General features: G+C 50.5%; 1 non-coding gene across 1 annotated transcript; it reads left to right on the top strand.

Annotated features, from left to right (window-relative positions):
• The first annotated feature begins 896 nt into the window (after positions 1 to 896).
• On the top strand, positions 897 to 1050 carry LOC142293185 (5.8S ribosomal RNA). The gene has a single exon (XR_012751175.1). It is a non-coding gene; the product is annotated as a 5.8S ribosomal RNA (ribosomal RNA).
• Positions 1051 to 18695: the final 17645 nt, after the last annotated feature.

The raw sequence follows: 18695 nt of genomic DNA, 5'->3' as shown, positions 1-18695 counted from the left end.
TCACGACCCCCTGCGGTCTGCATTCAATTTCTTAGAGGGACAAGTGATCCTCAGCCATGCGAGATCAAACAATAACAGGTCTGTGATGCTCTTAGATTTCCAGGACTGTACGCGCACTACATTGAAGGGACCAGCATGTGTCTACCCTTCACCGACAGGGGTAGGTAACCCGCTGATCGCCGTTTGTGATGGTGATCGGGCATTGCAATTATTCCCCGTGAACGAGGAATTCCCAGTAAGTGAGGGTCATAAGCTTGCATTGATTAAGTTCCTGAGCTTTGTACACATCGCCGGTCGCTGCTATCGATTGAATGGTTTAGTGAAGCCCTTGGATCGGCCTCGCCAGGGTCCGCCAAGACCCTGGTGGAGAGCCAAGATGATGATCAAACTTAACTATCTAGAGGAAATAAAAGTCATAACAAGGTTTCCGTAGTTAAACCTGGGGAGGATCATTGACGGTGTGACCGGTATGCAAGCGGCTCCCCCATCAGAGGGGAAAGGCTGGCGCGGCCCGACCTATTCACAAAGCACCCGAGGAGCTGCAGGGCGTGAAGCCCATTACATGCCTTTGCCCTTTGATGCCGTGGCATGGAGTCTAACTTCTACCTCGCAGGGGCTCCGCAGCTGCCGATCCGTTCCCTCCTGCCACCTGCCCAGGAAAAACCCCATGTCAAAGGCCATCCCAGGTACCACTTGCCCATGTGATCCCGCACCCCCAGCCTGGGTCGGGACTAGGCGGTAGGTCAAGAAGCCATTGAGCCATCCTCTATTCCACTCCCCGCCGGAAGGAGGAAAGGGATAGGCTGAGTGCATGGGGCAACAGGTCCCCTAAGAGAAAACCCCACCATGCTCCTTTGCAGCTGGCTGACATAACACGGCAAACCAGAAAAAAGCACAACTCTTAATGGTGGATCACTCGGCTCGCACGTCGATGAGGAACACAGCTAGCTGCAAAAATTAGTGTGAATTGCAACACACATTAATCATTGACACTTCAAACGCACCTTGCGGCCCCAGGTTGCTCCTGAGGCTACGCCTGTCTGAAGGTCACCCCTGAGGCAATCGCCTTGGTGGCGCTGCTGGGTTTCAGAAGGAAAGAGTGGGGTCCGATCCTCTCTCCCTTACATCACCCCATGGCCAAACCTGCCTGCCCAGGCCTCCTTAACCCAGGAGTGTGCCCTGAGGCTGTCTGTGGAGACACAGGGTTACCTCAGGAAGCTCCCTCCCCCACGAGGTGCGGTAGAATGCACTGGTGCCTGGTGCGCTTTCCCCCTCTCCCAGGACCCGAGACTCAACTAAAGACCTCAGATCAGACCTGGTGACCCGCTAAATTTAAGCATATTACTAAGCGGAGGAATAGAAACTAACCATGATTCCCTCAGAAATGGCAAGTGAAGTAGAAAGAACCCAGCTACGAATCCCTGTCCACCTGGCGTGCATCAGGAAATGTGGCGGAAGGGAGACCAGACCATCCAGGCTTCACTCTGGGGCCTGAGTTCTTCTAATTTTGTCCCCAGCTTGCGGACGGAGGTAGGCCGGTAGTGGGACCTGGTCTCCCTGGAGTCGAGTTGTTTGTGAATACAGCTCAAAGCAGGTGGTAAACTCCATCTAAGGCTAAATACCGGTGCAAGACCGATAGTGGACAAGTGCCATAAGGGAAAGTTGAAAAGAGCTTAAAGAGAGGGTTCAAGAGGGTGCAAAACCACTAAGGGGTACTTTACACGCTGCAACATCGCTAGCATCGGTGCGATGCGATATGTATTGATTGCTGCCATAGCGAACATTATCGCTACGGCAGCTTTACACGCAAATAACTGCTCGGCGACGTCGCTGTCACTGCCGAACAATCTCTCCTTCATGGAGGAGGTGCGTTCGGTGTCACAGCGACATCACCGCGACGTCACTAATCGGCCGGCCAATAGAAGCGGAGGGGCGGAGATGAGCGGGACCTAATATCCCGCCCACCTTCTCCCATCCGCATTGCTGTCGGGACGCAGGTGAGGAGATGTTTGTCGCTCCTGCGGGTTTACACACAGCGATGTGTGCTGCTGCAGGAGCGACAAACAACATCGTACCTGCGGTCGATCCGACATTATGGAAATGAATGACGTTACACAGATCAGCGAGATTGTACGCTTCTGTGCTCGTTCATTGTTCCATCTAGGATTTACACGTTGCGATGTTGCTACCGGCACCGGATGTGCATCACTAACGACGTGACCCTGACAATATAGTGGTAGCGATGTCGCAACATGTAAAGTACCCCTAAGAGGTAAATGGGTGGGGTCAGGGTGATCCACCAGGAGGGTTCAGGCAGGTGGATGTTGGCCATCCCGGGTTCCTTGCTACTTCTTGCCCAGCAACTGCCTTCCCCTGCCCCCTCTGAGGAGGGAGGGTGGGCGCTGTCCTCAGTGCACTCCGACTGCACAGTGCCACCGAGGTGAGAGGGCCAACCACCTCCTTCTCCCTCTGTGAGAGTAGGGGCTGGTTGCCAGTGGTCTGCGGCGATGTCGGCGACCCACACGTAGAGCACAAGTGTGCACAATAGGACCCAAAAGATGGTGAATTATACCCGGTCAGGACGAAGCCAGAGGAAACTCTGGTGGAGGTTCGCAGTGGTCCTGCCATGCAAATCGGTCGTCTGACCTGGATATAGGGGCGAAAAACTAATCAAGCCATCTACTAGCTGGTTCTCTCTGAAGTTTCCCTCAGGATACCTGGCGTGCTCCAGAGACCCAGTTTTATCTGGTAAAGCAAATGATTAGAGGTCTTGCGGCTGACACGATCTCAACCTATTCTCAAACTGTAAATAGGTAAGAAGCCCGGCTTGCTGCGTGTGGAATGCCTGTGCCCAGTGAGCCACATTTGGTAAGCATATAAAAAAGCAAAAAGAAAATATCATTACTTACAGCAAGATGGAATTGCAGCTGTATATTGCTCAGGCCAAAAGACTACTACTACTCCAGCAGGATACAGCTAAACCCCCACTAGGTGGAGGCAACACAGGTGCAGGTGGAGCCATTCACACGCACTTCCAAATATGGAGGAGGTGATGGCTGGATGGTAAAACTGCACACTGGTGGCTTGCATAGAGCACTGTTCACACTAGCAGACGCACAGTCACAAACCCGCAGCCTATTAGGTGACGCCCATACTATTAGATCAGGCGGGCTGCCAAGCCGTACCCCCACTGCGCGCTACGTAGGGACAGAAACTCTGATAGCAAGGCCTAACAAAAAGGGGCCTGGCTGTATCCTGTACAAAAAAGTTTTTGAGGTTTTTTGTTAGCGTTATGGCCATAAGACGTAAGCCTACAACCCTCGTCACGGGAACCTCATGCTTGTAGGTCCCTACACTACATATGATATAAAAAAGCAAAAAGAAAATATCATTACTTACAGCAAGATGGAATTGCAGCTGTATATTGCTCAGGCCAAAAGACTACTACTACTCCAGCAGGATACAGCTAAACCCCCACTAGGTGGAGGCAACACAGGTGCAGGTGGAGCCATTCACACGCACTTCCAAATATGGAGGAGGTGATGGCTGGATGGTAAAACTGCACACTGGTGGCTTGCATAGAGCACTGTTCACACTAGCAGACGCACAGTCACAAACCCGCAGCCTATTAGGTGACGCCCATACTATTAGATCAGGCGGGCTGCCAAGCCGTACCCCCACTGCGCGCTACGTAGGGACAGAAACTCTGATAGCAAGGCCTAACAAAAAGGGGCCTGGCTGTATCCTGTACAAAAAAGTTTTTGAGGTTTTTTGTTAGCGTTATGGCCATAAGACGTAAGCCTACAACCCTCGTCACGGGAACCTCATGCTTGTAGGTCCCTACACTACATATGATATAAAAAAGCAAAAAGAAAATATCATTACTTACAGCAAGATGGAATTGCAGCTGTATATTGCTCAGGCCAAAAGACTACTACTACTCCAGCAGGATACAGCTAAACCCCCACTAGGTGGAGGCAACACAGGTGCAGGTGGAGCCATTCACACGCACTTCCAAATATGGAGGAGGTGATGGCTGGATGGTAAAACTGCACACTGGTGGCTTGCATAGAGCACTGTTCACACTAGCAGACGCACAGTCACAAACCCGCAGCCTATTAGGTGACGCCCATACTATTAGATCAGGCGGGCTGCCAAGCCGTACCCCCACTGCGCGCTACGTAGGGACAGAAACTCTGATAGCAAGGCCTAACAAAAAGGGGCCTGGCTGTATCCTGTACAAAAAAGTTTTTGAGGTTTTTTGTTAGCGTTATGGCCATAAGACGTAAGCCTACAACCGTCGTCACGGGAACCTCATGCTTGTAGGTCCCTACACTACATATGATATAAAAAAGCAAAAAGAAAATATCATTACTTACAGCAAGATGGAATTGCAGCTGTATATTGCTCAGGCCAAAAGACTACTACTACTCCAGCAGGATACAGCTAAACCCCCACTAGGTGGAGGCAACACAGGTGCAGGTGGAGCCATTCACACGCACTTCCAAATATGGAGGAGGTGATGGCTGGATGGTAAAACTGCACACTGGTGGCTTGCATAGAGCACTGTTCACACTAGCAGACGCACAGTCACAAACCCGCAGCCTATTAGGTGACGCCCATACTATTAGATCAGGCGGGCTGCCAAGCCGTACCCCCACTGCGCGCTACGTAGGGACAGAAACTCTGATAGCAAGGCCTAACAAAAAGGGGCCTGGCTGTATCCTGTACAAAAAAGTTTTTGAGGTTTTTTGTTAGCGTTATGGCCATAAGACGTAAGCCTACAACCCTCGTCACGGGAACCTCATGCTTGTAGGTCCCTACACTACATATGATATAAAAAAGCAAAAAGAAAATATCATTACTTACAGCAAGATGGAATTGCAGCTGTATATTGCTCAGGCCAAAAGACTACTACTACTCCAGCAGGATACAGCTAAACCCCCACTAGGTGGAGGCAACACAGGTGCAGGTGGAGCCATTCACACGCACTTCCAAATATGGAGGAGGTGATGGCTGGATGGTAAAACTGCACACTGGTGGCTTGCATAGAGCACTGTTCACACTAGCAGACGCACAGTCACAAACCCGCAGCCTATTAGGTGACGCCCATACTATTAGATCAGGCGGGCTGCCAAGCCGTACCCCCACTGCGCGCTACGTAGGGACAGAAACTCTGATAGCAAGGCCTAACAAAAAGGGACCTACAAGCATGAGGTTCCCGTGACGAGGGTTGTAGGCTTACGTCTTATGGCCATAACGCTAACAAAAAACCTCAAAAACTTTTTTGTACAGGATACAGCCAGGCCCCTTTTTGTTAGGCCTTGCTATCAGAGTTTCTGTCCCTACGTAGCGCGCAGTGGGGGTACGGCTTGGCAGCCCGCCTGATCTAATAGTATGGGCGTCACCTAATAGGCTGCGGGTTTGTGACTGTGCGTCTGCTAGTGTGAACAGTGCTCTATGCAAGCCACCAGTGTGCAGTTTTACCATCCAGCCATCACCTCCTCCATATTTGGAAGTGCGTGTGAATGGCTCCACCTGCACCTGTGTTGCCTCCACCTAGTGGGGGTTTAGCTGTATCCTGCTGGAGTAGTAGTAGTCTTTTGGCCTGAGCAATATACAGCTGCAATTCCATCTTGCTGTAAGTAATGATATTTTCTTTTTGCTTTTTTATATCATATGTAGTGTAGGGACCTACAAGCATGAGGTTCCCGTGACGAGGGTTGTAGGCTTACGTCTTATGGCCATAACGCTAACAAAAAACCTCAAAAACTTTTTTGTACAGGATACAGCCAGGCCCCTTTTTGTTAGGCCTTGCTATCAGAGTTTCTGTCCCTACGTAGCGCGCAGTGGGGGTACGGCTTGGCAGCCCGCCTGATCTAATAGTATGGGCGTCACCTAATAGGCTGCGGGTTTGTGACTGTGCGTCTGCTAGTGTGAACAGTGCTCTATGCAAGCCACCAGTGTGCAGTTTTACCATCCAGCCATCACCTCCTCCATATTTGGAAGTGCGTGTGAATGGCTCCACCTGCACCTGTGTTGCCTCCACCTAGTGGGGGTTTAGCTGTATCCTGCTGGAGTAGTAGTAGTCTTTTGGCCTGAGCAATATACAGCTGCAATTCCATCTTGCTGTAAGTAATGATATTTTCTTTTTGCTTTTTTATATCATATGTAGTGTAGGGACCTACAAGCATGAGGTTCCCGTGACGAGGGTTGTAGGCTTACGTCTTATGGCCATAACGCTAACAAAAAACCTCAAAAACTTTTTTGTACAGGATACAGCCAGGCCCCTTTTTGTTAGGCCTTGCTATCAGAGTTTCTGTCCCTACGTAGCGCGCAGTGGGGGTACGGCTTGGCAGCCCGCCTGATCTAATAGTATGGGCGTCACCTAATAGGCTGCGGGTTTGTGACTGTGCGTCTGCTAGTGTGAACAGTGCTCTATGCAAGCCACCAGTGTGCAGTTTTACCATCCAGCCATCACCTCCTCCATATTTGGAAGTGCGTGTGAATGGCTCCACCTGCACCTGTGTTGCCTCCACCTAGTGGGGGTTTAGCTGTATCCTGCTGGAGTAGTAGTAGTCTTTTGGCCTGAGCAATATACAGCTGCAATTCCATCTTGCTGTAAGTAATGATATTTTCTTTTTGCTTTTTTATATCATATGTAGTGTAGGGACCTACAAGCATGAGGTTCCCGTGACGACGGTTGTAGGCTTACGTCTTATGGCCATAACGCTAACAAAAAACCTCAAAAACTTTTTTGTACAGGATACAGCCAGGCCCCTTTTTGTTAGGCCTTGCTATCAGAGTTTCTGTCCCTACGTAGCGCGCAGTGGGGGTACGGCTTGGCAGCCCGCCTGATCTAATAGTATGGGCGTCACCTAATAGGCTGCGGGTTTGTGACTGTGCGTCTGCTAGTGTGAACAGTGCTCTATGCAAGCCACCAGTGTGCAGTTTTACCATCCAGCCATCACCTCCTCCATATTTGGAAGTGCGTGTGAATGGCTCCACCTGCACCTGTGTTGCCTCCACCTAGTGGGGGTTTAGCTGTATCCTGCTGGAGTAGTAGTAGTCTTTTGGCCTGAGCAATATACAGCTGCAATTCCATCTTGCTGTAAGTAATGATATTTTCTTTTTGCTTTTTTATATCATATGTAGTGTAGGGACCTACAAGCATGAGGTTCCCGTGACGACGGTTGTAGGCTTACGTCTTATGGCCATAACGCTAACAAAAAACCTCAAAAACTTTTTTGTACAGGATACAGCCAGGCCCCTTTTTGTTAGGCCTTGCTATCAGAGTTTCTGTCCCTACGTAGCGCGCAGTGGGGGTACGGCTTGGCAGCCCGCCTGATCTAATAGTATGGGCGTCACCTAATAGGCTGCGGGTTTGTGACTGTGCGTCTGCTAGTGTGAACAGTGCTCTATGCAAGCCACCAGTGTGCAGTTTTACCATCCAGCCATCACCTCCTCCATATTTGGAAGTGCGTGTGAATGGCTCCACCTGCACCTGTGTTGCCTCCACCTAGTGGGGGTTTAGCTGTATCCTGCTGGAGTAGTAGTAGTCTTTTGGCCTGAGCAATATACAGCTGCAATTCCATCTTGCTGTAAGTAATGATATTTTCTTTTTGCTTTTTTATATCATATGTAGTGTAGGGACCTACAAGCATGAGGTTCCCGTGACGAGGGTTGTAGGCTTACGTCTTATGGCCATAACGCTAACAAAAAACCTCAAAAACTTTTTTGTACAGGATACAGCCAGGCCCCTTTTTGTTAGGCCTTGCTATCAGAGTTTCTGTCCCTACGTAGCGCGCAGTGGGGGTACGGCTTGGCAGCCCGCCTGATCTAATAGTATGGGCGTCACCTAATAGGCTGCGGGTTTGTGACTGTGCGTCTGCTAGTGTGAACAGTGCTCTATGCAAGCCACCAGTGTGCAGTTTTACCATCCAGCCATCACCTCCTCCATATTTGGAAGTGCGTGTGAATGGCTCCACCTGCACCTGTGTTGCCTCCACCTAGAGGGGGTTTAGCTGTATCCTGCTGGAGTAGTAGTAGTCTTTTGGCCTGAGCAATATACAGCTGCAATTCCATCTTGCTGTAAGTAACATTTGGTAAGCAGAACTGGTGCTGCAGGATGAACCGAATGCTGGGTTAAGGTGCCTGATGTCAATTCTGATCAGACTCTAGAAAAGGTGTTGGTTGATATAGACAGCACAATGGTGGCCATGGAAGTCTGAATCCACCAGAAGTGTGTAACAACTCACCTGCCAAATATAGCCCTGGAAATGGGTAGTGCTGGAGTGGCGGGTCCCCACGGAACTAGGTCACGATGAGTAGGAAGGCCACAGTGGTGAGTGCTAAAGTCCCGGATGAGGGCCTGGATGGAGCCGCCGACGGTGCGGATCTTGGTGGAAGTAGCAAATATTCAAATGAGAACTTTGAAGGCTGAACTGGAGAAGAGTTCCATGTAAACAGTAGTTGAACTTGGGTCAGTTGGTCCTAAGTAATGAGCGCCATTCCAAAGGGATAGGTGATGGCCACCGTCACCCTCGGCTGATCATAGGTGCCATGTTGCTTTGCCCTTCTAAACAAAGGGTTGGCAGTGGCACTTAGTGCGGCAATGCAAACGATCCCTTGCGGGAGCCCTGGGGAGAGTTCTCTTTTCTTTGTGAGAGGGGCCCGAGCCTTGGAAAGTGTTATGGTTCTAGGGCATCCAGTGAGTTTTCACTGGCCCTTGAAATTCCTACGGAGTTGGTGTAAATCTCTCCCCAGGCAGTACCCATATCCACAGCAGGTCTCCAGGGTGAACAGCCTCTAGCATGTTGGAACAATGTAGGTAAGAGAAGTCGGAGAGTCAGATCTGTAACTTAAGCGGGCTTTACACGCTACGATATATCAAACGATATTTCGTCAGGGTCACATTGTTAGTGACGCACTTCCGACCTCGTTTGACATATCGTAGCGTGTAACACAAATGAGCGACTGTGAACGAGCAAAAATACTCACCTTATCGTTGCTCATTGAAACGTTGCTCATTTTCTGTGCTCCGGTTGTTCATCGCTCCCGAGGCAGCACACATCACTCTGTGTGACACCCCGGGAACGATGAACTGCAGCTTACCTGCGGCCGCCGGCAATGCGGAAGGAAGGAGGTGGGCTCATCTCCGCCCCTCCGCTTCTATTGGCCGGCCGCTGTGCGACGCCGCTGTGATGCCGGACGTCTCTCCCCCTTCAGGAAGTGCATGTTCGCCACCCACAGCGAGGTCGTTCGGGAAGGTAAGTGTGTGTGATGGGGGTTACTGACTTTGTGTGACACAAGCAACAAATTGCCCGTGCCGCACAAACAATGGGGGCGGGTGCGATCGCAAATGCAATTGCACGAGATATCGACATGTGTAAAGCAGCCTTTAGAGATAAGGATTGGAGGATTGTCTCTAAGGGCTGGGCTGGTAAGGCCGGGGTAGAAGCAGGGTTGGGCGTGCGCCGCGGATGTACAAGGCGCCGCCGTCTGCTCCCTCCGTGCAACCTCGGGCCTGCCCCAGACTATTTTTTAGGGGGCCAAGACTATCATCTTTTAGTTTCTTATTGTTGCAGAATAATTTTGGATTGTTTTTACTTTCTCTGGAAATTAATCTCTCTGTCTCAATCCTTGTTGCTTTTATATGTCTTTTACAGAATTTATTTAATCTAAAATATAAAGCTGTATGTATGTATGTATGTGTGTGTGTGTGTGTATGTGTGTATGTGTGTATGTGTGTGTGTGTATGTCCGGGATTGGCATCTGCACTGTCGCAGCTACAGCCACAAAATTTTGCACACTCACACTTCTGGTCCCCGAGAGCGTCATAGGCTATGTTTTGAGGGGAAATTTTAACCCCGCGCTTTACAGTTATTCACCTGCCTCCATTAAAGCGAATGGAGCTGGGAGCCACAGTGCAGCCAGAACTTCAGAAGAATGCGCAGCCACGCCCTTAAATGGAATGTTGGCGTGTCAAAATGCAGCAAGGGAAAGAGACAGACACAGACAGGGAAAGAGGCAGACACAGACAGGGTAAGAAACAGACATAGGGTAAGAGACAGACACAAAGGGACAGACACAGAAAAAGAGACAGACTGACAGGGAAAGAGACAGACAAGGAAAGAGAGAGAGAGGTTAAGAGATAGACACAGACAGGTAAAGAGACAGACTCAGACAAAGAGACAGAGGCAGACACAGGGAAATAGACAGACAGGGAAAGAGAGGGAAAGTGACAGACAAGGTAAGAGACAGACAAAGACAGGTAAAGAGACAGACAAAGAGACAGACACAGGGAAAGAGACAGAGGGAAAGAGACAGTCAGGGAAAGAGACAGACAGGGAAAGAGAGGGAAAGAGAGGGAAAGAGACAGACAGGGAAAGTGACAGAGATAGATAGACAGACAGGGAAAGAGATAGATAGACAGATAGGAAAAGAGATTGAGACAGACAGGGAAAGAGACAGACAGACAAAGAGATAGCGAGAGAGACAGAGAGATATATACAGAGGGGGAGACAGACATTATAATTACATTTATATCTATTTGTTTTGTGGTTTTTGTGTCCAGAATACATTTTTGTTAATACATTCTATTTTGTTAACAGCAGTTATTAACCCGGGGAAGCTGGGTAGTACAGCTATTATCTATAAGTATTTAATGCCTCCTCACTATCCTCTTGCTTTAATTTTCTAAACGATTTCTTTTTGTCATTTATTGGGCCTCTTACAGCTCTCTTTAGCCATAGTGGTTTCCTTCTGTTTCTAGCTTATTTATTCCCATAGGGTATATATTGTGCACAGATCCTATTCAGAAGGCTAATAAAAGTGTCCCATTTGCTTTGCGTACTGTTATTTCTCAGGACATTTATGGCACTAAGTTCATCTCTTATACCTTGTAAATTTGCCTTCCTGAAATTTAGTGTTCTTGTAGACCTTATTATTTTGTGATCACTATTACCCAAGTGACCCCTAACCTGTATATTTGATATGCAGTTTGGCCTGTTGGTTAATATTAGGTCCAGCAGTGTTCCTCTCCTTGTTGGGAAGAAAAGGGAAAGTCTGGCTCAACCACCTAATGATGGGTGCTCTAGAGTAGCAAAAAACGTTACAATCCAACTCTAAAGGCCACTTTACACACAGAGATAAATCTGGGGCACATCTGTGGTTGCAGTGAAATTGTGGACAATCAGTGCCAGGTTTGTGGCTGTGTACAAATGGAACAATATGTCCATGATTTCACTGCAACCACAGATCTCCCAAAGATTTATCTCTGCGTGTAAAGTGGCCTTAACCCTGGCAGACCAAATGTAAATGGAAGATAGACTCAGAAAATTGGAGAATTGCTTTCTTTAGTGATGCTTTAATATGAAAATGTAACAAAAATACAGATACAGTCCATCCAATCAGACGTTTCAGCCTGTAAAAATGGTCTTCATCAAGGAAAAATTATCTAGAGGGATATAGTAAACATGGGGTATTTACATGAAGAATGAGATGTAAAGGGCACTGTAAAACCTCAAACCAAGGTAGAATTGAGTATGTTGTATGTAAACTTCAGAGTTGCTGATTAGAAAAAGGAATTCTGATGCATAAATGACACAGAGTGTATTACCCTGTACACAGACAGGATCCCAGGCCGAGATACATGAACCAGCGGAGGGTCACAAAATTCAGCGTGGAACTAAGGAGGCCTGTACACAGAAAGGATCCCAGGCTGAGATAAATGAACCAGTGGAGGATCACAGAAATGAGTATGGACCTAAGGAGGCGGTAATGTGGCAATGTATGTAGCATTTCAATATGTGAACATATCGGGAAGCCACATTGTAATGGTGACTTCTGTCCCACAAGTGTTATAGTTATGATCCGGATCCTCTTTATTTCAAGGGCTTCCACTGCCTGTTAGAAGGAGGGGGGAGAATAAGGTAAATCCAGATGAGGCCTTGGGGACTCATATAATGGACTGGGATAGTGGCCTACGGCCTATATTTCAGCCTCCTGTAGGTCTGTGCAGTCCGTGCTGGTGAGTGAAGTCAGTTCACTTGTGGGACAGCAGTCGCCATTATAATGTGGTTTCCCTATATCACCATTTACATTTGGTGTGCCAGAGTTAGAGTTGGATTGTAACTTCTCCTTGTTGGGTCTTGAACCAGTTGTGATAGGTAAGCATCCTTCATTGTTATCAAAAACCTGTTTAATGACGCGCATGAATGGATGAACAAGATTCCCACTGTCCCTATCTACTTCTCTAGCGAAGCCACAGTCAAGGGAACGGGCTTGGTGAAGTCAACGGGGAAAGAACACCCTGTTGAGGTTCGCTCATCTCAATCAATAATGGCTTTTCTTTTTGTCATGTCAATTGAGACAATGTAGGGAGAATGAAACAACCGCACAAACCAGCTCAGATCCGGTAAAAAACTTCTTCTTTATATTACGAATAGGTGCATATAAAAAGCAGGGTGAAGACCAGGTGCAGGTCCTACCAGGACGACAGCCGTTTTGCGTATAATCACGCTTCCACAGGTCCACAGTGGCTCCCTACATTAGCTATATTGAGGCTCCTTATCCTTTCAACACGCACCCAGGACCGGTGAGTGAAATGGGGTTTCCGTGAGATGTACATTTTCCCTAGGACTACTATCAGGCTGGTTGCGATCGAGCAGAACCGTCTTTTCTTTTCTAACTCATGTCAATTGAGAGTTGATGTGCTTCCCATTGAATTGCTTTTGGTCTTATAACTTACACTAAAGGAAGTTTTATTGAAAATATCTAGTGATATTTCTATTTTGATATACCAGCTTACAGTGGCGTAACTAGAGTTCGATGGGCCCTGGTGCAAAGTTTGGACCTGGCCCCCCCCAACTGTACACCGACACTCGGGGTTCGGGATAATAAATAACGCTGACACTCAGGGTACGGGATAGTGTGGCTGACACTGGGTTCTTTCCCTCAGCACCCAGGTCTCCCATGATCTGAAATACCTTTTTCTATCAGCACTCAGCTTTTCTATATTCTGATATCTTATCCTCTGCACCCACCATCCCCGTGCTCTGCTATACATCTTTCTCTCAGCACCCATCTTTCCCATGATATCAGAGCATGGGAAAGCTGGGTGCTGAGGGAAAGAGCCTCAAACCCATCCCATGCTTGTAGCGTAGTCACCCTTCGTATATAGCTCTCCAAGTACTATAATGGCCCCCACATACCATTCCATATAGTATAATGGGTCCCACATAACCTTTCATATATTAGAATGCACCCCAATAGTCCTCCATGTATTATAATTCATCCAATATTTCTCCATATATTATACTACACCCCCATAGTCCTCCATATATTATATTGCAGCCCCCACAGTCCTACATGTTTTATAATGCACCCCCATAGTCCTCCATGTATTATAATGCAGCTCCATAGACCTGAATGAATGCACCCCATAGTCCTTCATATTGTAGTATGCAGCCCCCATACCATTTAATACACTCTATAGGCCTCCATGTACTATAATGCACATGTGACGCCCTGGGCAAGCCAGGGGTCACAGGTCATCACACCACCACACTCTACATCCCAGTTAGGAACACCAAAGCTACCAAAATCCTTGTTGCCTTCCTCCAGGGGCTGATGTTCACACCAGGGGGTGGGCCAGGCGGTTGGCTCCGCCCACCGAGGAGTTCACAGCCCTGGAGGCGGGAAGAACCAGGCAGTGCAGTTCAGGGGAGTGAAGTAGAAGGAAGTGGTAAAGGAGCTAAGTGAAAGTGAAGTGGTAGTGGAGTAAGGAAGAAAAGGAACAAAAGGGAGCGTAGAAAGGCCTGAAGTGAGTCCAGCTAAGTGCAGGACAGGTCAGCAAGGTCAGCAACAGCGGTGATCGTCTGGAGGGGGACTGCTCGGAGGTTACTGGAAGGACCGCGGTCGAGTAGTGGCCCGGCGGTCTGGAGCAATATACGAAGGACAGTCAGCACCAGGGCAGGGGCCTCTCGGACCCCGGCAAGGCTAGGAGTCGCCATAATTTGCCGAATCCGTCAGTGAAGGGGACGTCGATCCCCCAACAACCAAGTCCCGATTGAAGACAACCGACCAACCATTAGTGAGGAACACTGCCACCGCCAGGGCACCAGCTCCTCAGGGCCAGCGTCTGCGGGTAAAGTAGGGCTCCCCCGGCCCATATCCAAGCCGGGGAGCGGGTTACCGGTGGGAACCCATCGCTACCAACTTAGAAACATCAGGTGCAGGTCAGACGGACATCACCGTTACCTGCTGGGAGAGCAAGTGCAGCCGTCCGTGGGAACCGTCTTTCCAGCCGTGTGGTTTACCGTAAAACTGTGTCAAGGTCTCAGGCTGAGTGAGTACCACAGTGCCGCAAGGCTCAGCGCTGCCCCCGCGTCCCTGCGCCCACCAGGCCCTGCACCCTTCCACACCATCACCGGGCCCCGGGATCACCAACCCCTACCCACGGAGGGGCAACACAACACCTGGCTGCTCCGCATCACCACTCCCGGGATCCCCATATTGAGCAGCGGTGGTGCTACGAGTCACCACAACCGTGGGTGGCGTCACGGACAATCTCCCCAACAAAATTCCCTTTTCACTCACGGGCGAGGAGTGCCGCTCGAGAACCCCCGGGATCCGGCCCACCGCTCGAGCCACCACTGAGCAGCAGCAGCCGGACCCGAGCAGAGGGGTGAGCGCGGTGCCGGCACCCTCCTCCCCGCCCGCGACAACTTGGCGTCACGAACAGGATCTTACCGCTCTGCCGTTGGGTAGAGGTGCGCCTTGTGACCGCCGGAGGTATCCGGCTGAAAATTTCCAGAAGTCGCCATCTTTGGCGCGAAAAGTTCCCGCTCGAGCGTCTTCTCGAGTAGCAGAGGCGCGAAGGCCAAAACTCCGCCCCAATAGAGGAGTGGCCGGGAAGAAGCTAAGGGGGACACGATGGCGGCTGGCTGCATGTGAGCGCAGCTATAAAAGCAGGGACGCCAGGACTCTGCAGCAATACTGGGTTCCTGGAAGGCACGATTGCCGAGATGTACAACCCAACTCCCAACGAGGAAGCCCCCGCGCCCGGTACGGCGACGTGGTTGAGGGACCGGACCGTCCCGCTGAGTAATCGTCTGCAGGCCCATATGCAACTCCTTCTGGAGGAGTGGAAGACTGACATGGCGGACGTGGTGGCTGCTATGTGGAGACGCGAGGTTGAAGAGGAGTTGGAGGAGCGGGTAAGCGACCCACGCCCCTGTATTCCTAAGGGATCGGCCGTTGGAGCTGAGGGGCCCGGCCGGCTTCCGCTCACCCTGCCTCTCTCCCCGCTACCCATGATAGCTGCTGCCGCCCCGCCATTAGGACCGCTACCTGCCCAACCGGTAGCGATACCCTGCCCAGCCGCTCCGGCGGACCAGCCGGCTGCAGACGTCCAGGACGGCCCTGAAGTGCACCAGGGGGAACCGCGAGGACCGCGGCCCCTTAACAGCATGGTGCCAGAAGTCCCAGTAGAGACTGTGCCAGACCCTGAGCCCGGGACCGTGGCCTGGATGAGGGCCCGGGTGATTCAGTTCCACCAGCGTCAACAGGAACAAATCCTCCAGATGATGGACCAGTGGACCAGCGAGGTGGAGATGCTGACTACGACTACCCCGAGGTACGGAGGGGGAATGGATGTAGCAGAGTCGACTGGTGACCCACGTCCCTATGTCCTACCTGGACCGGCCGCTGCGGCTGAGGGGCCCGGCCTAGTCTCGGCCTATGCATCACCCTTGCCGTTACTTATGGGGCGCCTCAGTGTAAGCTCGCCTAATCTGCTGCTCCGTGCTACCGCAGAGGGGGCTGAAGTGATGGATGCTGGAGGCCAGGAGGCTGCGACAGCTGGCGGCAACCCGCCTGACGCAGCAACAAGAGATGACGACTCCTGCCCCAGCCCCGGGTCCGCTGTTGAGTTTGCAGGGGCAAGTGAGCGTTCCCGCTATGTGGGAGACCCCGTGGTTGTCCATACCCCGCGTACCGGTGGAAATGGGTACCGGGTGCCCCTGTCACCGCAGGCATGTCAGTGCATGTTTGATGTGCTGGTGGCAGAGGATGGGTCCGCCTCAGCAGAAAAGTACGAGTAGGGCAGCGGATGCCCGTTGCAGCAGTCCCCGTTGGGACCACCTTGATGTTTGTTGAAAAAGTTTTAAAAGGTTGAAAATGATAAGAAAAATGATGATTACCGAGTACTTCACCTGATTCTTTGTGATTGAACCGGCACGAGCCGGCACCGTTGTCCCCGTGGGGACCTTTTAAAAAAGTTTAGCATGGGAACTATCCATGGACAAGCCCGTGAACTTGCAGGGCAACCACAAACGTTAAGTGGCTTGTAAATATGTTGTTTTACAGTACCGTTTTCCGCAGTTGCCGCCTCCGGAGAGGCAGGTTGGAGGGAGGGCCCTCAGCAGAGCAGGCTGGGGCCCAGCCACCAAAGGAACCGGTGGCTACCCTCTGGAGGGGAAGGACAGATCTCGCTCAGGTAACTGGTGCTGGACTGTGGGTCAAGGGGTGCTGCCTGGGTTTTAGGGGCAGCATCAGGGCCAGGTTGCTTGGGTGGGAGAGAGCGGAAACCGTACCCGTAAAACCATTTAGTAACGTTTAAGAAATGTGCCTCCCGTTGTGGGAAGATGTTATGCTTTATATGTTATCTTTTTACATTTACAGAAAATAAAACCGGTGTTGGACGGGCAGCCCGCGGACGGTCTGCATTTTGCTAAGGGGGAATGTGACGCCCTGGGCAAGCCAGGGGTCACAGGTCATCACACCACCACACCCTACATCCCAGTTAGGAACACCAAAGCTACCAAAATCCTTGTTGCCTTCCTCCAGGGGCTGATGTTCACACCAGGGGGTGGGCCAGGCGGTTGGCTCCGCCCACCGAGGAGTTCACAGCCCTGGAGGCGGGAAGAACCAGGCAGTGCAGTTCAGGGGAGTGAAGTAGAAGGAAGTGGTAAAGGAGCTAAGTGAAAGTGAAGTGGTAGGGGAGTAAGGAAGAAAAGGAACAAAAGGGAGCGTAGAAAGGCCTGAAGTGAGTCCAGCTAAGTGCAGGACAGGTCAGCAAGGTCAGCAACAGCGGTGATCGTCTGGAGGGGGACTGCTCGGAGGTTGCTGGAAGGACCGCGGTCGAGTAGTGGCCCGGCGGTCTGGAGCAGTATACGAAGGACAGTCAGCACCAGGGCAGGGGCCTCTCGGACCCCGGCAAGGCTAGGAGTCACCATAATTTGCCAAATCCGTCAGTGAAGGGGACGTCGATCCCCCAACAACCAAGTCCCGATTGAAGACAACCGTCCAACCATTAGTGAGGAACACCACCACCGCCAGGGCACCAGCTCCTCAGGACCAGCATATGCGGGCAAAGTAGGGCTCCCCCGGCCCATATCCAAGCCGGGGAGCGGGTTACCGGTGGGAACCCATCGCTACCAACTTAAAAACATCAGGTGCAGGTCAGAGGGACATCACCGTTACCTGCTGGGAGAGCAAGTGCAGCCGTCCATGGGAACCGTCTTTTCAGCCGTGTGGTTTACCGTAAAACTGTGTCAACGTCTCAGGCTGAGTGAGTACCACAGTGCCCCGCGTCCCTGCGCCCACCAGGCCCTGCACCCTTCCACACCATCACCGGGCCCCGGGATCACCAACCCCTACCCACAGAGGGGAAACACAACACCTGGCTGCTCCGCATCACCACTCCCGGGATCCCCATATTGAGCAGCGGTGGTGCTACGAATCACCACAACCGTGGGTGGCGTCACGGACAATCTCCCCAACAAAATCCCCTTTTCACTCACGGGCGAGGAGTGCCGCTCGAGAACCCCCGGGATCCGGCCCACCGCTCGAGCCACCACTGAGCAGCAGCATCTGGACCCGAGCAGAGGGGTGAGCGCGGTGCCGGCACCCTCCTCCCCGCCCGCGACACACACCCACAGTCCTCTATATATTATAATGTAGCCCCATTGTCCTCCATGTTTTCTAAGGCAGCCCCATAGTCCTCCATATTGTATTATGCAGTCCACATACCATTTAATGCACACCCATAGTCTTCTATATATTATAATGCAGCTCCATAGTTCCGAATGTTTTATAATACACCCATAGTCCTTCATATTGTATTATACAGCCCCAATACCATTTAATGCACCACATATACTTACAAGTATTATAATGCATCTCCAAAATATGTATACGCTGTCTCTCATATTTTATTATATATAGGTCAGGTAAAGAGAAAACCGGTTTGAATGCCGCACTAAAAACCACTGATGCTGTAGATGAAAAAGATTTCCTTTATTTCATAATTCTACGCGTTTCAGAGACATCTCCGTCTCCTTCCTCAGGAAAAGAAATCAATAACAGCCCACTATAGTGTATCAAAAATTATAGCTACGATGAGTCTGTATGAATAGTGGCTGGAAATAAAAGGATTTTGCTCAGGACTGAGTGTAGAGAATAGAAGCTGTTTAGGACAGGGACTGCGGTTGAGGGTGCAGCACATAAATCAATCATGGATTCTCCACCATATAGTGGGGAGAGATCATGGTGATGATAAATGAGACGCCACAGAAGAAATAGGGCTAATCCTATGATAGATACTAGCAAGTGTAATGGATTACACCCTTGGTGACAAGAAATATTTTTTCAATAGACGCCACTGATCTCTCCATTAGAGTAAATTGGAG

Source organism: Anomaloglossus baeobatrachus, chromosome 2, assembly GCF_048569485.1.
Source record: "Anomaloglossus baeobatrachus isolate aAnoBae1 chromosome 2, aAnoBae1.hap1, whole genome shotgun sequence".
Taxonomy (NCBI): Eukaryota; Metazoa; Chordata; class Amphibia; order Anura; family Aromobatidae; genus Anomaloglossus; species Anomaloglossus baeobatrachus.
This window is presented reverse-complemented; position numbering and strand designations above follow the sequence as displayed.